General features: G+C 43.6%; 1 pseudogene across 1 annotated transcript; it reads right to left on the minus strand.

Moving 5' to 3' along the window:
* Window positions 1-6,975: 6,975 nt before the first annotated feature.
* On the minus strand, window positions 6,976-18,253 carry LOC309812520 (putative tetratricopeptide repeat protein 41; annotated as a pseudogene). The gene is made up of 5 exons: window positions 17,466-18,253; window positions 13,619-13,796; window positions 10,253-10,467; window positions 7,654-7,716; window positions 6,976-7,118 (listed from the first exon to the last, which is right to left on the minus strand). The product of its transcript is annotated as a putative tetratricopeptide repeat protein 41 (transcript).
* Between the last annotated feature and the right edge of the window lie 6,532 nt (window positions 18,254-24,785).

Genomic DNA, 24,785 nt, shown 5'->3' on the forward strand with positions numbered 1-24,785 from the left:
AAACTTTGTGAGCATGTTGACTTTTCATGTTGTCTGCCCCCTCCCCCAAGGAAATATTTGTAACCTACCTTTCAGTTTTAAATATACACCATGGTTACTGCTTAAATAAGCACTTTGAAATATTTGAGGGCATGCATTTTGGAGAAGTTAATCTGCTGCCTGCATCTCATATAGGGCAAGGGGTAGCCGAGCAAATTGAAAGCAAACTGGATTTTGGAGCCAAGATTACTGTACTGCGTTTCCAAAGAGAAATGGTTCCAGTAGATCATAATACCCAGAAACAACCTTCTCTAAAACAAAAGGGTTTTGCTTAATTCAGTCTTGGTGACATATATTCTTGAAAACTGAAATAGAAGTATTTTTAATTTCCTGCTTGACACTTTTTCTTGCAAGACAAATGGGATGCACAGCTGGATGACACGCTAATCCCAGCTCTTCAGAAGAAATATAACAAAAAGGGAGCCCATTGTTCAAATTACCATTCTGCATTTCCACTGAAATGAATTTTAGGTCATCTACCCACTTGGAGAGGCGCCGTGCTAGCTGGTCTAAAATGTGTACATTTGCCCAGATGGCATGTGTGGTGCTTAAAAGACAACTCCCCTCCCCCAATGGGTGAGGCAAACGCATTTTGTGGGTAGTAAATTGGTAAAGTGGGTGGGGAATGAGAGAAAAAGAGAACTGGGACAAATATTACCCTGACTCCAAGATTTGGAGTGTTAAACACAATGCTTAAAGTATACAAAAACATTTCCGTACCAAACACTGCATTTAATGTTATCTTTTTACAACATAACCTCTTGAGGAGGATATGGAAACCCCTCTGCTGGTTAATTTTACATGTTCACTAACTAGGCTAAGGGGGGCCCAGATAGCTGGCAAAACTTTACCTCTGGGTGTGTCTGTGACGGTGTTTCTGGAAGAGATAAGCATTTAAATTGGTAGACTGAATAAAAAAGATTGCCAGCCCTCACCAATGCAAGTGGGATGAGGGCCTGAATAGAAAAAAAAAGCAGAGGACAGGCGAATTTACTCTCTGCTTGAGCTGGAACATTTATTTTCTTCTGCATTCAGACATCAGCACTCCTGGTTCTCGGACCTTCATTCTCGGACTGGGACTTATACCACTGGCTCCCCTGGTTCTCAGGCCTTTGGACTTGGACTACAGCTGTATACACCGTGGGCTTTCCTGGGCCTCCAGCTTGCGGACAGCAGATCATAGGACTCCTCAGCCTCCATAACTGCATGAGCCAAACCCTCATAATAAATCTCTTTCTATAAATCTGTGTATCTATATATTGTTAACAACAAACTGGCACTTGCCATTAGCACTTGCCATCTACCTCTACAAGGATTAAATCATGAGCCGCTGCAGCTGCTGACTTTCAACACCCCCTGAAAGGAGCTCAGGGTGCAGATCAGGAATGAGGCCCTCTGTGCTCTGGGAAAAACTGGCAAAACAGGTCATCACATAGATATTTTCAGAAGATTTTATGAGCCCAATCTTTGCATCTCCTTGTACCTAGAAAAGCACTAAAATCCTTCATGGTGACGCTGCGCCTCGTGACTAGCAGTGACCTTCACGAGACTAGCAGAAACCTTCTGCCAAAAATATGTGCTCGATTGCATGTACTCCCCCTTCACCAAACTCACATATATACTGACCTGACCCCCACCTCTTTGGAGCAGTTTCTCAGAGCTATCTGAAATGCTGTCTCCTGGGCTATAGTCCTCATTTTGCCCCAAATAAAACCTAACTTGCACCTCTCATGTTGTGCAGTTTTTTTAAGTCGACAGTTTTATGGCGACCACGAAAGGACCCAGAGTGGACTTCTCTCCTTTGCCTGAACTCTGCAAGGGACCAGAGCCTTGGTACCAGCAGAGTCCCCTTGCACCCATCGGCCTCCTCAGAGAGTCCAGACGAATTCGGGTGAGTCTCTCCTGGTTCTCGGATCTCCCATACTGGTTGATGATCCGGAGTTGTAGTTGGCGGTATATAGCAGGTACCTGCCTCTCCCAGTTGAAAGATACTGGCAGGGAGGGCGGGGGGCTAGTTGAAAGATTCCAGGGAATACCCACCCAGGTGAAAGATACTGGGGGGGAGGGCACTGGTTGAAAGATACCAGGGTTTGCCAGTTGTAGGAGACTGAGTAGTCTGTGCTGAGTGGTTAGGTAAGAGGCTGATCTGATGCTTTTCCTCAAATCGGCTGTCTTAATAGAATTTGTCAGGATAAAAGTGAAGATATGGGCTTCCCTGGTGGCGCAGTGGTTGAGAATCTGCCTGCCAATGCCAGGGACACGGGTTTGAGCCCTGGTCTCGGAAGATCCCACATGCCACGGAGCAACTAGGCCCGTGAGCCACAACTACTGAGCCTGCGCATCTGGAGCTTGTGCTCCACAACAAGAGAGGCCACGATAGTGAGAGGCCCGCGCACCGCGATGAAGAGTGGTCCCCGCTTGCCACAACTAGGGGAAGCCCTCACACAGAAACGAAGACCCAACACAGCAAAAATAAATTAATTAATTAATAAACTCCTACCCCCAACATCTTAAAAAAAAAAAAAAAGTGAAGATATTACATGAGAGCTTTGCTCTGAAGAAAAGGGACAAGTTTCCTCCTGGCCGGTTACTGCTTTCTCAGGCGACTGAGAAATTTACGGGAGTGGTGGACACAGAGTCCTCATACCGTGCAGTGGTACCATAGGGAAGGCCACTCATTAATTAAAACACTTGCTGGTGGGGGTGTTGCAGGATAAGAATTGGCCATTCAGACCATCATCAAAAAATCTACGAAGGAGGGCTTCCCAGGTGGCGCAGTGGTTGAGAGTCCGCCTGCCGATGCAGGGGACGCGGGTTCGTGCCCCGGTCCGGGAAGATCCCACATGCCGCTGAGTGGCTGGGCCCGAGAGCCATGGCCGCTGAGCCTGCGCGTTCAGAGCCTGTGCTCCGCAAGGGGAGAGGCCACAGCAGTGAGAGGCCCGCGTACCACAAAACAAAAACAAAAACAAAACAAACAAACAAAAAATCTACGAACGATAAATGCTGGAGAGGGTGTGGAGAAAAGGGAACCCTCTTGCACTGTTGGTGAGAATGTAAATTGATACAGCCACAATGGAGAACAGTACGGAGGTTCCTTAAAAAACTAAAAATAGAACTACCATATGACCCAGCAATCCAACTACTGGGCATGTACCCTGAGAAAACCATAATTCAAAAAGAGACATGTACCACAATGTTCATTGCAGCTCTATTTACAACAGCCAGGACATGGAAGCAACCTAAGTGTCCATCATCGGATGAATGGATAAAGAAGATGTGGCACATATATACAATGGAATGTTACTCAGCCATAAAAAGAAACGAAATTGAGCTATTTGTAAGTGAGGTGGATGGACCTAGAGTCTGTCATACAGAGTGAAGTAAGTCAGAAAGAGAAAAACAAATACCGTATGCTAACACATATATATGGAATCTAAGAAAAAAAAATGTCATGAAGAACCTAGGGGTAAGACGGGAATAAAGACACAGACCTACTAGAGAATGGACTTGAGGATATGGGGAGGGGGAAGGGTAAGCTGTGACACAGCGAGAGAGAGGCATGGACATATATACACTACCAAACGTAAGGTAGATAGATAGTGGGAAGCAGCCGCATAGCACAGGGAGATCAGCTCGGTGCTTTGTGACCACCTAGAGGGGTGGGATAGGGAGGATGGGAGGGAGACGCAAGAGGGAAGAGATATGGGAACATATGTATATGTATAACTGATTCACTTTGTTATAAAGCAGAAACTAACACACCATTGTAAAGCAATTATACTCCAATAAAGATGTTTAAAATATATATATATATATATATATATGTGCTTGATTGCATGGACTCCCCCTTCACCAAAATCACATATATACTGACCTTCCCCCCTACCTCTTCAGAGCAGTTTCTCAGACCTATCTGAAATGCTGTCTCCTGGGCTATAGTCCTCATTTTGCCCCAAATAAAACTTAACTCGCAACTCTCATGTTGTGCAGTTTTTTTAAGTCGACAGTTACCACCTACATTGTCACAGCTCCATCTGTGTCAGCTACGGTTACAAACTGGCAAGCTTGCCAGTTATGACACTTGGCATTTTTGCTGAGCAGTATTTATTAAGATTTCCAACATCAGATTTGCACGTATGGGTGTGAGAGGGTTTTCTGTATGGTTGCTGTCCTGCCACACAGTCACACACGCATGAGCCAGCCACTCATTACTCACCTGACTCTCAGATTTTTTCCACTGTAGCTGGATTTCCCACTGGATCAACCAACTCTAAAGAGATCCTTAAGACCACAGAGAGAAATGACAGCAAGGTCTACCATTCAAAATTGATTTCCTATGCTAGGATTGGGGAATGAGCCCCAAATATCTGCGATCTTTCAGCAGAGGCAGCTGTTCAGACCCAACTGCACAAGCTTCCTGCGAGGTTTACCCCAGTTTAACCAAGCTCTTCCCGTACCTGTGGCTGAGCTCCCTGGGCCTGAGTGGGTGGGTCAGTGGGCAGCAATGGGAGGAAGAAAGTCACCTGGAAAAGGAGCAGTCCCTGGAGAGGAGGACCGGGCTTTCCTGCACAATCCTGGAGACGTTGGGAAAGCCAAGGGCACAGCCGTGGGTGGTTCCACCTGAATGATTCTTCCCTGGGCACAGAGACCTTGTTTCCACCTCCTTGCGGGTGGGGGAGGGCACAGTAAACTTGAAGTTAACTTTCTTTGCAGAAATGCAAACTCTAGAGCAAAACAATGGGACAGGACGATATGCTGCAGCACCAAACCACGTGTCTTTCATTCCCAGCATCTTCTGCTTCTCTCTCCGCAGCCCTACCTCCCCATCACTGCTGCATTCTAATTCACTTAGAAGAAGGTTGTTACAGCAGAAATGAAGACAGAAAAACTCAGGTTCCAAGAGACTTCTGAAGCTCATGGTAGAGTCAATGGCTCACGAGAACAAGCTTGGGCTCTCGAAAGCCTGATTACTGAATATCAAAAGACAGATTCCTGGCCAACTCCTGGAATATATACATATTTTTTAACCACAAACAACAGACTCAGACAATTACAGGAAGATCTAAAGATTTTTTTTTTCCCACACAGGAAGAAAAGAGATTTTGCTGAACTCAGAAAGGTGTTAAAAAAGAGACAGAGACACAGAGAGAGAGAGAGAGAGAGAAAGCAATGAAGTTGCATAAGTGGTTTTCTGAGAAGGGGCCTGTGCCCTCCCCTGAACCCAAGGTAGCTTGCAGCAGGGAGAGACTGGCCTCTGGATGCTTCTGAGACCCGAGAGTAGGGAGGACCTGAGCTCTGCTTCCCATCGGAAGCCTGGAAGGCAGCAGCTTTGCAGATTTCCCAATGCCACCAGGAAGAACCAGAGAGGAGAAGTGGCTGTGGGGACAATGGGGGAGACCATAGGGCCTGGGCCTCCAAGGGGTGCAGTGAGTGGTGACATTCTCTGTTGGGAATGTCGAGTACGTACAAGACTGTAGGCTCAAGAAGAGTGCAGAAGGGAGCTGAGGGGTGTGCACGAGGATGAGGGAACATGGCAGCAGATGGCAGCACAGATGGAACAACCCAAGAACAGACGCGACCACAGGAATCCCCGAGGATGCCAAAAATGGGGGCACTTCGGTGTCTGTGGACCATGTGGAGCCACAGCCACCTTGGTGGAAGATGGCAGGAACAGATGACAACCAAGGACACCCAGCACCAAGGCCCTCAGATCTAAGCACAACCCAACAGGGACACAGCAAGGTCACAAAGCCTCACTTGACTGAAAAAAATCCTGAATTGGCTGAAAACAAACTAAACTGATGAGATTAACCTGAATTAACCTAGTTTCTGCCATCAGTGGGGCTGTAGGCTCAAAAGAGAGATTAAATTGAAGTACAGAAATAATAAAGGCTCATTCCTTAGACCCCTGAGAAATGTCACTGAAATTTGTACTTAATACATCTCTCCTTACAATCAATACACACACCTCCCTAGATAGGGCTGCCAGGTTTAGCAAATAAAAATATAGAGCCTCCAGCTAAATCCAAATTTCAGGGAAACAATAAATCAATTTTTGGCATAAATATATCCCATGGAATATTGGGCATATACTTATACTCAAGATTATTTGTTACTTATCTGTAATTCAAACATTTTTTAAATTTTTATTTATTTATTTATTTATTTATGGCTGTGTTGGCTCTTCGTTTCTGTGCGAAGGCTTTATCTAGTTGTGGCAAGTGGGGGCCACTCCTCATCACGGTGCACAGGCCTCTCACTATCGCAGCCTCTCCCACTGTGGAGCACAGGCTCCAGATGTGCAGGCTCAGCAATCGTGGCTCACGGGGCTAGTTGCTCCGCGGCATGTGGGATCCTCCCAGACCAGGGCTCGAACCCATGTCCCCTGCATCGGCAGGCAGACTCCCAACCACTGCGCCACCAGAGAAGCCCTCAAACAATTTTTAGTATAAGTATTTCCCATGCATTATCTGGGATTCACTTATACTAAAAGGTTATTGATTGTTTGTCTGAAATTCAAATTTAACTGGGCATCCTGTACTTTCTCTGACAATCCTCTCCCTAGACCCTCCTCCCCGGGGTGGAGTCTTTCTCCCTGTGGAATCGTACCAGGTTGTTAATACTGGCTAACACCTACCTTCTCCTGAAGCCACAGTGTCTGAATTTGCCTTTTTTTGTTTCAAAGTCCAAGTATAGTCTTCAGTCCTGCGTTTCAGAATCAATTCCCAGAGCTCCTGAATGGGGGCCACCCCCAAGTACTCCTTCAGACACTGAAACTCATTTCAGTAGATTCTGCATTCTTTCAGTTCATTTGCCAGGACTGTGAGTTTTAAAGGACTCAGGTTTGGTTTCTTCCTCAAGCTGTGTCTGTTCTGTCGGAAGGGGTCTTTGCTGGGAAGGGGGAGATACTGTCTAAAGATATGTAGTTTCGCTTCTTCATCTTCTGTGCTGATGAGCTCCACCGTCCTCACGTCTGGGCGGGCACACAGTGACTTGTAGGACAGGCTGGAGGAGACAGTGCTTATGATACACTTGCAATGAGGAGACAGCAAGCCTGGCAGCCAGGAAAGGTCTTTTGCCTGATGGAAACAGTCAAAGACAGTTGAAAATGTCACGACTTTAAAACTACTTTGCTGATGGTTTTTAAACTTAAGAGTAGGTGGTGGAGAAAAAGGAACCCTCCTACGCTGTTGGTGGGAATGTAAATTAGCACAGCCACTATGGAGAACAGTATGGAGGTTCCTTTAAAAACTAAAAATAGGGCTTCCCTGGTGGCGCAGTGGTTGAGAGTCCGCCTGCCGATGCAGGGGACACAGGTTCGTGCCCCAGTTTGGGAGGATCCCACATGCCGCGGAGCAACTAAGTCCGTGTGCCACAGCTACTGAGCCTGCACTCTAGAGCCCACGTGCTGCAACTACTGAAGCCCACGTGCCACAACTACTGAAGCCCACGTGCCTAGAGCCCGTGCTCCACAACAAGACAAGCCACCGCAATGAGAAGCCCGCGCACCACAACAAAGAGTAGCCCCCGCTCGCTGCAACCAGAGAAAGCCCGTGCGCAGCAACGAAGACCCAACACAGCCATACATACATACATACATACATACATACATACATAAATGGAACTCCTTGTTGGTCAGGGCTGCCACCAGAGTCCGGAGTAACAGGGCGAGGAAACCTGTAAGTAGGAAAAGCGGTGGCTCTACTTTGACCTGTGAAGCCTGTCACAGCGGGGATGTCAGCTGCAGGGCAGGCAAGGGCACTTGGTTTGGGAGAGCTGGATACGGGTGGGCGGGCAGTTCTCCTCTGCTAGATCCCTTTATCCTGGCCAGCGAGGGTGTGGATGGGGAGCAGAAATGTCAGCTTCACCCAGGGGCGTTTTAGCATCCCCACTAGGGAGGCGCCCAGGCTCACGGCCCACGCAGGAGCTGCAGCTGTGGACAGCTGAGGCAGGCACGGGAAAATGCTCTCTGCAAAGAAGCTGAATCTGCTCGTGACCGCCCAGGCCCAGCTGTGCTCTCAGCAGCGGCTCCTCCTCCCCTGCCCGCGTCTACCTCCCCGGTGGGGGGAAAAGCCAGCTTCGTAGCCAAGGCAGTGATGCTAAATGATGCTGGAGCCAGCCGGCCCTGCTTGCCCGGGCTTCCTCCTGGGCTGCCGTGTAGCAAGAGCTGCAAACTCTCTTGCTTTCCATCCTTGCTCTCCTTAGTCTAGATAATGGAAAGGAGCTTCTTGTTCTCTCAGCAGTCCCCCACTCCCTGCCTCTTCCCCCAGCTCACTGAGGAATAATAATAACAACAATAATCATGGCAACTATGTGCCAGGGACCCGCCTAAGTTCTTTACATGTATTATCTGTTAATCCTCACACAGCTTTATGTAGCTACTATTAATCCCATCCCCATTTTAGAGATGAGAAATTGAGGCACAGATTGCTGAAGTAAACTGCCCAAGATCGCACAGCTAGTAAGTAGCGGAGCCAGAACTGAAGTTCAGAACTACAGCCTTTCCAGTTAACAAGGGAGGGTGCTGCCTGGCTGTCAAGTTCTCACAGGCTGTTCCTGATTTTATTTAGCTTTATCAGCTTAAAGATCTGTTTGTTTGGAAGACAGCAACTGTTTTTATTAGGAGCTTTTGCGCCTAAAAAGACACTCATTGGGCTTCCCTGGTGGCACAGTGGTTGAGAGTCCACCTGCCGATGCAGGGGACACGGGTTTGTGCCCCGGTCCGGGAAGATCCCACATGCCGCGGAGCGGCTGGGCCTGTGAGCCATGGCCGCTGGGCCTGCGCGTCTGGAGCCTGTGCTCCGCAACGGGAGAGGCCACAACAGTGAGAGGCCTGCGCACCGCAAAAAAAAAAAAAAAAAAAAAAAAAGACACTCATTAAAATAACAATTCACTTCGGAAATAAAATCATAATTTGTCATGTGCAGTTGAGCTGATATCATCAGCTTGGCCAGACTGAACGCCTTTGGGATGTGCCTGAGTGGGATTAGTAGCTTCCTTTTAGAATGAGGCACACCTGCTGCTACTGATTTTGATTTTACCCACTTGACACACCCTGAGAAACGCAACCACTGAGAACTCACGCCTACGTGTTCACTTTACTCACAGACAACGCCCCTCCACACACACACAGAAGGAAGCTCAAATATCTGTCCCTTCCTACAGAAATGATATACGTCCATCAACACTCCCCAGGGGCCTCACACGCTCACTCAGCACCCAGAGGTGCACGTGGGTACAAGCCCCAGGTGAGAAGGGATGAATTCTCCAAAGCAGGCAGAGTCAGACACATACAAATACACATGTAAATACACAGCAGTCACCTAATAATAATATGTAATACTTATTGGTGCTTTCTATATGCTAAGTGCTGTGCTAAGTCTTTGTTTCTCATACCGTATCACAGTTCATCCTCTCGGCTACCTATACGACACGGTTTTTTCTTATTATCCACATTTTACAAATGGGAAAATTGAGCCAGAGAGAGTTAAAATCACTTGCCCAAGATCACACAGCTAACAGAAGTGGTCAGGCTCCCCAGCTGCTCCTAGAACAGAGGTGGATCCCACATGATTGTTCTCTCTCCCCGTGTGTACCTTGTACCTTCAATATCTCACGCCCGAAGCAGAACTCTCGATTCCCCTCGAAACCCACTGCCTCCTCAACGTTGTCCCACTTCAGTGAACAGCCCTCACTGTCCATCTAGTTTATTTAAGTCCTCCTTCAGGTACTTATTCAAATGTCCTTTTCTCAGTGAGGCTTTCCCAGACGACACTTTCAAAATCCTAACAGTTCTTATACATACACATTGCCTGCTTTCAGTTCTTATACATACACATTGCTTGCTTTCTCTGATTTTTCTTCGTAGAACGTACCATCATCAAACATTCTGTATTTTTTATTTAGTTAACTCTTTGTCTTCCTCCCCTCTCCAATAACAGGAAAACTCCATGAGGGTAAGGACTTCTGTCCATTTTGTTCACTGTTGTATCCCCACTGGCACATAAGGTACTCAGTTAGTATCTGGGGAAGGAAGGGAGGGAGGGAGGGAGGGAGGGAAGAAAAATTTAATTCTGTGAGTGGAAGAGGTGGGTAGATACATAGGCAAGACTATACAGGATTTAGATTGGAACAAGAGAAAAACAGCCACATGGGCAGAAGACAGAATAAGTTAAAATTTTTCTGAATGAATTTCAAAGTTTGATTCCATTACCATAGCTTTTGTACTGTAATTCTGTGATGAAGTAATGTATCACCAACATGATGTCACTGCTTTCACAGGCGCTGCCCACAAAATGAGGGAGCAGCAACACATCTGGATGTTTCTTTCTGAAATAGTTCACCCAGTTGGCAATCAGACTGGACTTCCCACAGCCATATTCTCCAGACAAGAGCACAATAGACCTGTAAGTTGGAAGAGGATTTATTCTGAAAAATAAAGACAGAAAGTGTAGTCAAGAATAATTACAAAAAAAGAGAGAGAGGGAGGGAGAGAAGGAGGGAGGGAGGGAGGGAGGGAGGAAGGGAAAATATTCCTGCATACGTTTGTCTCTAAGAGATAGGACATTCTAGTCTCTCAACTGTGACCTCAGTGGGCTCCAAATAAGCCATTCATCCTCTGGGCTTCAGCTCTGTCCTATGTAAAATTAGGAGGGTGGAAAGATGGTAACCTCAGAAGGCTCTTCCACCTACCACAGACTCTAGGGTTGTCCAATATGAACCTGGGGTTACATCAAGGGCCCAACCTGCCCAAAGGCCCAGGGCAGGAGACTACCCAACCAGGAGAGAATAAAAAATTGAAACACTCACATGCCAAGAATTCCCATAATCCTGATGACCATGACATTAGGAATTCAACAAAATGAACATAATTGTTAGTTACTCACTGAGAAGTAGCCCACTGCTCTATGGGGGTGTTTTGGCTTGTCGTAATGAATAAATATGATTTCTCTGAACTGGCGTGAGCACAGCTTGTCCTGTTGCTTAAATTTTTTCAGTGAAAAGCTTCTGGAAATGCAAAGGAGTCCCAGGTCCATGAGTATCACTGCATAAAGACTCCAGCCCTGTTCCTCACGTAATTTAATAAATATGTGTCTAGTGATTTTTCATTGATGTAAGTTCCAAGTGGGCACTTACCAGGCTTACCTAACTCACTACTGGATAGTTAGTGACTGGCACAGTACCTGATCATAAATTGTTGATTGAGTGAATGAAATAAAATAAACAAACCTGACACTCAGGTTCAGCAAAGCAAGAGGATCAGTCTGAAAACCTATTGGAACAGAAAACCTATAGCAGGATCATTACATAGGAGTTACTCCATAAGGATTCCATCTCCAGACTATGAGTTAGGAATCAATGTCTTATTGCTTTAGTCATTTCACCATCAAATTTGAATGGCAGGATTGGATTGGGTTTGATGCCCCACTTTCACCTTTGCCCTCTTTCAGTCTCTCCTCAGCCAAGCCACCAGAGTGAACTTATCAAATGTCATATAGGTCACTGCCCTGCTCAAAAGAAGTAAAAGTCTAAGTCTTTACAATGATGCATGAGAACAGACAAGACCCTCCTCTCGTCCCTTACATCTCCAACCTCACCCCATCACCCTCCCTACAGCTCTGACTTCCTTCCAGCTGTCTGGCCTCCCTGCCGTTCCTCCAGCCTCAGGACCCCTGTGTTTGCTGTTGCCTCTGTCTGGAATACTCTTCCAACTCATATTGGCAAAGCCTGCTCCCTCACCTGCTTCTAGCAGTTACCCAAATGCCACCTTCTCTCCTGCCAGATGGCCTATTCCCTTTCAGGGTTTCATTTTGCTCCATAGCACTTACAGACATCTAGCCTACTACATATTTTCCATATGTATCATGTCTGTTGCATGTCTCCATAATATAAGCTCCATGGAGGCAAGGATGTTTGTCTTTTGTTCACTGCTGTATCCCCTGTGTCTAGAACATTTTGGGCACTTAGCAGGTAAAAACCAATGAAGGAAAAATACAAATATAATATACCCCCATAAATAAGCTAGGGTCTTAATGATTTCTTCTCAAGAACAAATAGAAAATGAAAACACTGCAAAGCAAACTGTGGCTCCCTTCAAAAGAGAAAAAAAAGAGAACACTATTGCTCTAGATGGTTATTAAGAAAATGCTTTGAAACTCCAAAAGAACACCCTTTTCTGTCAGCTGCACACACTATTCAGGAACTTACAATACAAAGTGTTGTTTCCAAATGGCAAAGCCCTGCTTCCACACAGCTAATCTCAAAGGACTTATTTAATTGTTGTGTTTTAACTGGGCACAACTGGAGTTGTGTAATTGCAATAAAATTTATTGAATGTCTCATCCACTCTGAAATACTTAAAATTATAACCTAAGTGAGATATAATTCACATACCAAAAAAATCCACCATTTTAAAGTATACAGTCGGCTTTAGTATACTTAGTATATAGTAAATATCACCACTATCTAAGTCCAGACCATTTTCAGGACCCCAGAAAGAAACTCCAGACCCATTAAGGGTCATGTCCCGGTTTCCCTCTACTCTCATCCCCTGACAGCCACTAACCTACTCTCTGTCTCTATGGACTTGCCTATTCAAACCTAAGATTTTTAACAGATGACATATATTTCATACTCTTATAGTTTCAAAAACCTTGACTGAGCACCATGTTGTTTTAACCAATTAAATTGTCTTCCTCTTGGCATGGGTTCCCAGAACCACAAGAATGTTGGTAGCTCTGCCCATCATAGTGGGTGCTGAGACCGGGGCAGACATGGTGGAGCACAACCCTGAGCCACCCTAGCCACTGTGGGTTTATTTCAAATCCCCAAACTCTCACAGAATAAATGAGATCTGTAATAAGAACTGGAGGATGAGGATGGAAGAAAATAAAATGATCCCAAGAACCTCCCTATTTCTAGGGTTGAGACTGGAAAGGACACCACAGACAAACCCAATTCTTTCCTCACGCCCCAGTCTCTTCATGCCTGTGGGTGGCGAACAGAGCATGTCAGCACCCAGAGTGGGAAAAGATATGGGGGTCTTAATCCAGACGACACTGGATAGAACAGTGAAGGAGTGCAAACTTTGGGTAAGATAACTCGATTCTCACAAACGAAAATAATGCGATGGCCCATAGTTGGCAATTAACAAGTATTGGCTGAATATCTTAATGTAATTAATAATGAGCTGATGATGTATGTGGAAGCTCTTTGTAAATTATACAATACTGTACAGATGCATTATTCGTATTTCCTAATCCAGTTTCTTCTCCTTAAAATCATTCCATCACTGACAGGAATGACTTAGACCAACTTTGATCTATGGGACTAAAAAAGAAGGCCAGCTCTCTGCCCTCCAGCATTTATAATCTTCTTGAGGAGACTGAAGGGAAGTAACTTGGCAGTTGCCAGAGTGATATCTGATAAGGAGATTCTAACCTGGGGGTGACTTTTAGGGAACCTCTCTTGCAGGCATGGATGGACATAGAAAGGGGGAAGTGAGGGAAGAAATTCCAAATTTGGGGGATCATATTCACTAAAGTCAGGCTGCTTTGCTTGGGATTTCCTGACATCTTACCTGAAAATTGATAAGCTGGGGCCTGCTGCGGCATTATTAAAATCAAATTCCACATCCTTTAAGGCAAATCTTTCCAAGATTTCAAAGGTTCTGTTTGACTCCTTGGAAACAACAAACACTTCCTCGCGTTTCTCAGTGAACTCTTCATGATAGAAACGTTCAAAGTTGTACTTGAAGTCTTTAGACACAAAAAGATATGTTTTAATACCTTAGATTTATAGTTTTATATTTTCCATTACACATGGTTATTATGAATACCCAGGAAAGTATCTCCCCTTCTGTGTCTATACCACCTTCTTTCTAAGTTAGCACCAAATTACACAGCCCATTCTACATTCTAATGAAAGGAAGCTATAGGCAAGCAATTTAATCTTAATGCTTTTTGTACATGAAATCCTACGTAGGATTCCAAGTTATTTCGTGACCTCAGAATGACCAAGGCAAAAAAAAAAATTAGATTTGCTACATATATCTACATATATCCTCTTGTATTTTTAGATTGTTAGCTAAATATGAAGTTACCTAATTCAATCTCGTGGCATATGTGTATGTTTCTATCCATGGCAATGGTTGAGGGAGTGGGGTGTATTTTTAAGATAAGATGCCCAATGACAACCATGGGTACAGCTGCAACTCTGCCACTGGGCAAGTCCCTTAAATTCCCAGGTAAAATAAGCGGCAGGGCCAGACAACTGGATCTCTGAGACTCCTTCTAGTTTCAAGGCACTGTGTTTCTAAACTCATTGCCTAATTAAAGTCAAGGTGTTCTGGACTGCCAAAATGTCCTCCTGTCTCTGGAGACATGTACATCTCCCAGAGTTTGGGTGGGTTTTTTTTTTTTTTACATGTGGTGAGGCAGAAAAATGAACATCAGGTAGTTTAACCTGGTAAGGTCTCAAGCTATCTTATACCCCCATAGTTAACTGGGCTGCCTTGTGGTTCAGGTTAGGGCCAGAATAACCTAGAGGACCAACAGTTTGGCCAAGGTCACCTTCAAATTTCAAGATCTTAGACAGAATTGGAAATGATCCCACAGTCTAATGGATCTCTTTAGCTCACCTTGAACCTCACCCACTAGTCTCAGGCATCTCCAAGGACCTCAGAGTGCTTCGGAAGGTCAAGAGTATGAACTGAGGGTTTCCCTAGTGGCGCAGTGGTTGAAAGTCCACCTGCCGATGCAGGGGACACAGGTTCATGCCCCGGTCCAGGAGGATCCCACATGCCGCAGAGCGGCTGGGCCCGTGAGCCCTGGCCGCTGAGCCTGCGCGTCCGGAGCCTGTGCTCCACAAGCTGTGAGATTCTGGAACTATCTGGGTGATTAAAGGGTATTGAAGATCCAAAAGAAAACTAATTTAGCCTTTTTTCTGAAGATTTTGTAATAATCCATCCATTCTGTACCTTCTACTGCAGACATGTAGTCCATATATTACACATTCAAAACTAAAGTCTAAAACAAGCTAATATTTCAATAATAACCAAAAACAAAGACTAAGGAGAATACTATGGAGAAATAATCTGTCTCTAACCCAAATACACAGAAAGGCTTGATTCTTGAACATGTTAGTAAATATTAATGAATGCAGTTCAGATTGAGACTAGTCAAAGAATATCACTATTAACCATACTTCAGGTCTTAGCCAAATATATACTATATTCTTCCAGGACTCATTTTTTATGATTCATTCTCATTAGCCTAATATGTGACAAGCACTGTTTTTAGGTGCTTTACACACATTATTATACACATTACCTTGAGTTCAAGGTCGTTAATGCTAACTCAGTAAATAGAAGAAACCAAGGCTTACCAACATTACGTCATTTTCTCAAAATCACAGAACTAGGAACTAAAAAATCTTGGACCTGAGAGCATTTCTGTTGTTGGACACTCTAAAACTCCGAGCTCGTAGAAAATATTCAGGATATTTTGGGGCTGCCCAACTTCTATTCACCCTACCCCACCCAATTCCTGTAACAGCCCCAGATTATCATTTGGGGCCCCACCTTGTCTCAACTCTCATTTCATGTTATTGTAGTGGGTCTGACTCCCTCCAGCCCCATGCGGGGCATAGGACCCAAGTTTAGCCAATCAGAGCATCACATTCTCTTGGCACCAGTGACTGAGTCAGATACAAACATATAGTCCAAGTCCGGCTAATCAGAGACAGAAAGACTTAATCCTAGCACTTTGAGCCATTCCTGCTGGACGTGAACCTGGAGCTGCTAGAGCCATCTTCCCTCCATTATGGAGGCGCCAAGGAGTTGAGGCAACATCAGGACAGCAGAGCCGTGCAGAGAAATAGTGAGAAACCAGGGCCTGGTAACCTCATTTGAGCCAGTGGATGAAGCCTGAGCTGAACACAGACCTAATCCTGGGCTTTAAAGTTATATAAACTAAAATTCCCTGTCTGTTGGAGCCAGTCCGAGTCCCTTTCAACCCAAAGAGTAACAATTGATACAATATTCTTTTCTAGGACTCCAAAATAATTTGGCTTGTAGGCAGAGTTTTGTTTGACCAGCACAGGTGGGATTTCATGCCCCACCCCCAACAATGGATGTGAATGACTTTAGGTGGGTCAACGCCCTCCCATTCAGTTGACTACAGATCCATCTGCCCCCTATCATATTAGGACTATGCCTACCTGGTCCCTGAAAGCATTTGAGAATGCACCACCTGCATTTTGCACTCCCACATTAATTGGGCCCTTACAACAGTAACTCACAATCTTTTTTGGGTCATTAAACCTTTTGAGAATCTGATCAAAGACACAGGCCAACTTCCTACCGCCCAAAACACACATCTGCATATAAACATTCTTTTTCATATAAATTTAGGGCATCACAGATCCCTCCCAAAGCCTGTCTAGGTGAAAAATCTCTGCCCTGCTCTGATGTTGTTCCTCCCTTTTTAATCTGTACATGTCCATGAGACACTATTTTCAGAATAAATGTAATCATTTCATTCAGAGGCAACAGGATGTCAGGCAGTGCTTCTAAAACTTTAATGGGCCTGCAACTCACCTGGTCATCTTTATTAAAATGCAAATTCTAATTCAATAGACCCAGAATGCATTTCTAGCAAGTTCCTAGGTGATGCCGAGGCTACTGGTGCATGGATCACTTACTCTGAGTAATAAGTATGAAGGCAAACGAGCATGGATTTTGGAGTCAAAAGGACTTGGGTTCAAATCCTAGAATGATCCCTCACTGGTGAAGTGACATTAGGTAAGTCACTTAACTGCTACACAGCAGCTTTCATTTGTTCATCTGTAAAACAGGAATTATAGCACCTACCTTGCAGGGCTAAACCTTGAAGATTAAATGCGATAACATGCAAAAAGCACATGACAATAAATAAAAGTTCTCTCCTCTTTAGATCAGGATTTCTCAACCTTGGGATTATTGACATTTTGGGTTGGAAAATTCTTTATTATGAGGGGCAGTCCTGTGCACTGTAGGATGTTAGCAGTGACCCTGACCTCCACCTGTTAGATGCCAGTAGTACATCCCCAACTGTGACACCAAAAATGTGACACCAAAGATGTAGCCAAAAGTCCCTTGGGGGCAAAATCAGCCCTGGTTGAGAACCTCTGCTCTATATCTACATGTTAACTGCCAGATATTTTAGGTCTTCTCTGAGCTCCTTGACTTCCTAAATCCTCTTCCATGACCCACTATTTGCTCTCAGTTTCAAAAATCTTCAAATGAAGAATGCATGTTACAGGAATATGGTAATAACTTTAAATGCTTAAGGAATATTTTCAACCATTTAAAAATTCCTTTCACAAGGAAGACATACAAAACACATGGACCTATGACAATAGACTTAGCTATCTCCATATTTACTAACCTATATTTTCCATCATTAAAGTGGCTGGGTAAAGTTTTTCTATCACCACCAACCAGTCCTTGAGAACCAGGCTCACCCAACTCATGGAGATCTCTGTACAACCTGACAGGTAGCCCTCTGCTAATAATCTTGGCCTTAAGCTTTCCAATCTTTAATTTTTCCTCATCGTTGATCAGAAAACCTGCGGACAGCATCTCCTCCTTTTCCTCATCCATAGGCTTCAGCAGCATGGTTCCCGTCCTAAAGTAAAAATACTGAAATTGAGACTCATTCAGAAATGCTGCTTGGATGATCTCTAACTCAATCAGACTGCGGTTGGGATTCTCCAGGACCCAAGGATAACAGTTTTTTGCAGCATCATAGAGATTCTGTTCCATTATGGATAAATCTGACAAGTCAGTTGCCTTGGAGAACATGACAGGTGAGTAGTCAGGGAGAAAGTCCCCGTATGCCTGACCCAGCAAGCAGATAAAAAAGGGAAAGCAGCTGTTCACGCAGTCCAGACAGAGCTTCAGATGTTGCTAGTGGAAACAAAAATGTTGTCTAAATAGATTGAAGGGTAAGGGCACCTGGGCCTTCAACGCTGACCACCTCAGGTCCACAGCTTTGAAAGCCGCACCCCGGGAATTGCAGAATTCGCTCAGCTGAGGGAAGATGTAGGTTGCCAAATAGTCTCTCTCTTCCTGAAAATCATCCAGAGTCGAGCAGATGTAAGGCTGAATGGGTTTCTGGGGCTTTAAAAGGAATTGGGCAGACCTGTCTACATTCTCATTTGCCTCCTGGCTCATTTCACTTTGCTCAGAGATGACATCACCCTTAAAACAAAACAATTTTCATCCTGGTGCAGCCACTGACCTCCACTGCTTCTATGACTTCCCCTTAATTATGTTCACTATAAACAGACTGAAATCTTTCCCCAGAATGCCTTCTTTCTTATAGATATTTGAAGGTGAGTGATGCCAACCAATGAACAGATCAGAGTTGAGACACAATCTAGTTTAAGTTAGGAGTGAAAAAGAAAAAAACACATTCTTTTTTAGGATTACAGGAAGTCCACGGCTCCTCCGTTTCCCCAAAGCTTTTGCTGAAGAGCTGAGAACCACAGGTGATGAGTGGGCACTGGTTACAAGGCTCTCCCTCTTTTCCTCAGCCCCCCATTCCACCTTCCCAGTGTTCCGTTGGCCACCTGCTCCTTCTGCCACCCTGTGAATTTAAAAACTACACAAGGGGACTTGCTAAGAGTGTGAAAAGGAAGGCAAATGCAGAAAAGGAGCCTAGTGTATCCAGCAACAGAATAAGCCAAGACCCGTGACTGTGACCAGAAGCAAGAATGAAAATAGGTATGAAGTTGAGGTCAGGACAAGAGGAACAAATCAAAATATAATAAGGGCCAAGACCAGTAATGTACCTGGCACCTGAGAGGCAAAGAAGTCTGGATCTAAGAATCTGATGGAGTACTGTGATCATTTTTATCTTAAGTTGTGCAGGCTCATACGACACTCCATTCACCTATATGCACTGGGAATTCAATTCCACTGACCTAATGGAAAAACACACGCCCTCCAGCAATGATGTAGATATGCTTGCACCTTGCTCAGAAGCAAAATATTCAATGAAAACCACTTAGCTTTACGAGCTTTTTCTTTTTCTTTTTCTTTTTTTGCTGTACGCGGGCCTCTCACTGTTGTGGCCTCTCCCGTTACAGAGCACAGGCTCCGGACGCGCAGGCTCAGCGGCCATAGCTCACGGGCCCAGCCGCTCCGCGGCATGTGGGATCTTCCCGGACCGGGGCACGAACCCGTGTCCCCTGCATCGGCAGGCGGACTCTCCACCACTGCGCCACCAGGGAAGCCCACGAGCTTTTTCTTGATGCAACTTATTTCCATACCAAATGTTGCTTTATTGGTTATGTTTGTTGCTTTCACCTATAGAGAAACATACCGTGTTATCACGTATAGGGCAATTTTCCATCAAGACCACCTGACAAGAATATAGTAATACATTACCTTTTAAAAAAAAAGTGTTGGGCTTCCCTGGTGGCGCAGTGGTGGAGAGTCCACCTGCCGATGCAGGGGACGCGGCTTCGTGCCCCGGTCCGGGAGGATCCCACATGCCGCGGAGCAGCTGGGCCCGTGAGCCATGGCCGCTGAGCCTGCACGTCCGGAGCCTGTGCTCCACAACGGGAGAGGCCACAGCAGTGAGAGGCCCGCGTAACGCAAAAAAAAAAAAAAAAAAAAAGTGTTAACCCTTTTGCATTTAATTGTCACAATAATCCTACGATAGATAATATTACCACCCTACTTTACTGATGAAGAAACAAAAGTTCAGACAGGATAAGCAACGTGTCTAAAGGTACCTGGCTAGTAAGTGAAGAGCTAGGATCTAAAAGCAGGTCAGCCTGACTCCAGGACACATACATTGTACTGCCTCCATATAATAGAGATAAGACTCTAGGTCTTGAAGATACCACAAATCATTGGGTACAAAACACCTATGCAATAATGATACTGTAATAAATAGGCGACAATTTGAAAAAATTAATTTAATTTAATCTCACACAAACAAAATCTAAAAGATGACAGAATAGGCATCATGGACACCTTATTAATAGACTTTTCACCTGCCATGTAGGAGGCTAGAATTAGATTATCAGACCTTGAAAACATCCATGTTTTCCTATTCCCAAATGATAAGAAGTAGTAATTTCTATCTTGGTCTCTACCAGGTCCCCAACACCTCGTATAAGTACTGGCTCAGAGTAGGTGACAGGTAAATAATTGTTGAATGAAAGAATTTAATATAAGTTTTAAATGAAAAGAAAACATAATTAAATATTTATCAAACCTGGAAAGGACTTCCAAAACTTATAAGCTGTAGAAGAAATCACAAAAGAATAGATAATAACTACATTTTAAAAATACTTAGGGACTTCCTTGGCGCAGCGGTTAAGAATCCACCTGCCAATGCAGGGGACACAGGTTTGATTCCTAGTCCAGGAAGATCCCACATGCCACGGAGCAACTAAGCCCATATGCCACAACTACTGAGCCCATGCTCTAGAGCCTGCGAGCTGCAACTACTGAACCTGTGGGCCACAACTACTGAAGCCCGCATGCCTAGAGCCCGTGCTCAGCAGCAAGAGAAGCCACAGCAATGAGAAGCTCTCACACCGCAATGGAGAGTACCTCCCACTCGCCGCAACTAGAGAAAGCCCACATGTGCAGCAACGAAGACCCAACACCGCCAAAAATAAATAAATAAATACATTCATTAAAATAAAAAAATAAAAATAAAAATACTTAAAGGCAAACAACAGACTTTAAAAATATTTGCCACAAATAAATTTATCTTTATTCTAAGAAAAATACTGATATTCTAGTTGACATATAAGCAAAAAATACAAACAGATCAAAAGAAAAATAATACAAGAATACATAAAGCATATTTAACCTTTCCAGAATTCAAAGAAATTTAAAAGTAAGCAATGATACAGATTTTTTTAAGTACACAGTTATCTAAATATTGGTGAAATTTATACCTCACATATATCTATGGAATTGTAAACTGGTAATTCTGGAAAGCCATTAGAAGGTATATTTGGAAAGTAAATGGCAATATACTTCAAAATATATTAAAGTGTTTTTAATTTTTGACTCAATGATTCTACTTTCTGGGAATCACTCCAAGGAAATAATCAAAATAGTGAGAAACTATAGTCATTAGATGTTCATTGTTTATGATAGAAAAAATAGTAAAAGAAAGAAAACTAAATGGTCTCCGCAAAGGACATAACTAAGAGGATAAAAGTATAGCCACTGGGGGCCTCCCTGGTGGCGCAGTGGTTGAGAGTCCGCCTGCCGATGCAGGGGATACGGGTTCGTGCCCCGGTCTGGGAGGATCCCATATGCCGCGGAGCGGCTGGGCCCGTGAGCCATGGCCGCTGAGCCTGCGCATCCGGAGCCTGTGCTCCGCAACGGGAGAGGCCACAACAGTGAGAGGCCCGCATACGGAAAAAAAAAAAAAAAAAAAAGTATAGCCACTGATGGCAAGTGGTACATATATTAAAAAGACAGTTACAGACTTCTGCTTCCAGCCATGATAAAATAACAAGGACTAGACTTACCTATCCTCTTCAAAAAATTAGAAAACTGGACAAAATATATGAATTAGCTGTTTTCAGACATTATACATCAGGCAGTACAGAAGTGTGTGATCCCAGAGAGAAGTAAACTAGAGGAGCTATATTATTATCAGAAAAAGTAGACTTCAGAACAAGTGTTACTAGGAATAGAAAGTGACATTACATAATGATAAAGTAGTCAGTCTACCAAGAAGACACAATAATCCTAAGTGTGTAGGCACCAAACAACAGAGCTTCAAAATACACAAAGCAGGGACTTCCCTGGTGGCACAGTGGTTAAGACTCCATGCTCCCAATGCAAGGGACCCAGGTTCGATCCCTGGTCAGGGAGCTAGATCCCACACGCATACCGCAACTAAGTGTTCACATGCCACAGCTAAGAGGCTGCATGCCGCAACTAAAGAGCCAGTGAGCTGCAACTAACGAACCCACGAGCCGCAACTAAGGAGCCCGCCTGCTGTAACTAAGACCTGGTGCAACCAAATAAATAAATAGATATATTTTTTAAAAAACTTAACAATCACTTATTAAAAAAAATACACAAAGCAAAACTGGTAAAATGAAAGGAGAAATAGATACACCCTTAATACAGTCAGAGACTTCAACACTCCTCTCAAGTAATCGGTAGTTTAAGTAGACAGATATCAGCAAGGATATAGAAGATCTGAAAAACACTATCAGGCAACTTGATTTTTTTGAACATTCCACCCAACAACAGGAGAATACAGATTCTTCTCACATACACATAGAACAAGCACCAAAATAGACAAGGTTCTAGGCCAAAGGTCAGCAAACTATAGCCTAAAGGCTAAGGCCCACCTGTTGCTTGTTTTTATAAAGAACATTTTATCAGAACACAGCCACGTCCATTCATATTAAGTATTTCATATTACAACAGCAGAGTTGAGTAGTTATGACAGATGTCAAAGGGCCCACAAAAACTAAAATATTTTCTATCTGGCCCTTTAAACAATAAGTTTGCCAACCTGAATTCTAGGCCATAAACCAAAACTCAACACATCTGAAAGAACTGAAATTTATATAAAATATGTTCTCTAACCCCAATGGAATTAAACTTGAAACTGATAACAGAAAGATACCTGAAAAATTCACAAATTTTGGAAATTAAATATTATTTCTAAATAACTCATGGGTTGAAGAGGAAGGCAAAAAAAAATGGTGACAGAAAGCAGATCATTAGTTGCCTTGCGGAGCATGGGGAGGAAATAACTGGGAAGGGTCACAAGGGAACTCTTTAGGGCAACAGGAATGTTTTCTATCATAATTATAATGGTAGTTAGGTGCAGGCATTCATCAGAACTTACCAACTGATCACTTAAAATGGGTGCAATTTATTTTATATAAATTAGACCAAAATATAGCTGATTCTTTAAAAATCTGAGGACTATATGTCAAGAGAAAAAGGTTTATAAGTAAGGGTTAGGTGAAAAGGAGAAAAAATAAGTATAGGCCATAATAATAACGGTGCTAATAAAACACAGCTGAATTTGGGAAACAGCACAGTGCAGAAGTGAAAGGTCCAAGTTCAGAAGACCAGTTCCCAGGATTCAAGTTCTTACAGTAAGTGTCGTAAATTCACCATGCTTCAGTTTCCTCATCTGCAGAACAGGGATTACAGAATCTATATCATAAAATTCTTAAGAAGATTAAACAAGTTATTGGATTGCAAAATGCTAACAACAGTGCCTATAACGAATAGTCAATGAATGTTAAGTATCATTATTAGACAAAGGCACATGAGGTAAAAACAGGAAAGAAAAATGATATAGTAGCTGTGTTAGAATGGTAAGATTAAGGCAAATCCATTTCTCTAATCATAATAACTATAGCTATATTACTTTATAATTAAAATTTAAAATGAAAAAACAATAATTCCACAACTGCTGATAAAGAACCCTCCCAGTTTTTGCAGAAATAGGGGATTAATGGTGGGGGAGAGGGGAGAGGAACACAGGAGACCTAAATAGAAAAAGGAGTTATTTTGGAGCGGAAAGAAGATAAAGAAAAGTAGGACATGACTTTTTATTTTTCTTTAAAACAATGTAAGTCAAAAAATTTAACTAGAAACTTTTCGTTATTACTGTAAGTGCAAAACCCTTATCACATGTCACAAATAGATAGTATCCATAAAAATAAATGCATTAAAAAGCAAAGTGTTGCATAAATTCTATTTAGATACACTTCTCTTTTTATGGAGAAAGTAGATTAACATGTACTTATTAGAGAGGCATTTAAGACAAACTTGGACCAAACTGACTTTCTCTTGGTATAATCAGAAACACCGAAAAAGAATTGAAAGGCTCCAACATCTGTGCCAGAGAATCAAAGTTACTTAATATTTGTCCCTGGCCCACCTGATAGCAGCAAGTGGTATCAAAGTGGCATCTCCCACATCGTTGGGGATACAGAGGTTTAGCATGGGCTTTGGAGTCATATAAAACCTGCCCCAAGATCTCACTCTGACACTATTCCTGCAGCTGTAAATCTGGAAACAATGACCACACCCATGTGGCAGGATTAAATGAGACCTTGCATAATAAGCACCTAATAAACATTTTTTTAAATAAAAATTTGTTTTCTTTTAACACTGCTAAGGTGGACACTTTAAGAAAGAACATTCCCTAGTAAGGGCTGAGGCATCCTGTTGCAGTGCCCTAGAGAGAGTGTCCGTGCCACTTGGACGCCCATTGCTACCCTGGGTCCTGTCGATCCTGAGGCCTGGTGTCTAGCTTTTCCTTCCATTCTGGGACCCGCTTCACTGTCTCTTCACGAAGTCCCCTGCTCTTGAAAGAGGAAGGAAGGAAGGAAGGGAGGGAGGGAGGGAGGAAGAGGGAGGCAGGGAAGGAGGGAGGGAGGGGAAAGAGACTTCTCAACAGATTTCTTAAGCAAGTTATCATGGCTTGGTTTACATTTTAGAATCTGCAAGGTACATACGAAGTCCTCAGTCAACGTTTGCTATTCCTACTGCTGTTTTAATTGTTAACATTACTTCTATTGCAAATGTTTGACTTCAAATTTTGCCATAAAGTAGCCTCAATCGTATCACTCTATTTATCACTGCACTTTAGAAGTTATAAGAATATCTACTAACTGGTCAAAAGTTCCTCTGGCTTTTTTTCAGAGATTTCTCTCAATATTTTAAGGCTTCGGGATTTCTA

The sequence above is a fragment of the Mesoplodon mirus genome, assembly GCF_964341445.2.
Source record: "Mesoplodon mirus genome assembly, chromosome: 11".
Lineage (NCBI taxonomy): Eukaryota > Metazoa > Chordata > Mammalia > Artiodactyla > Ziphiidae > Mesoplodon > Mesoplodon mirus.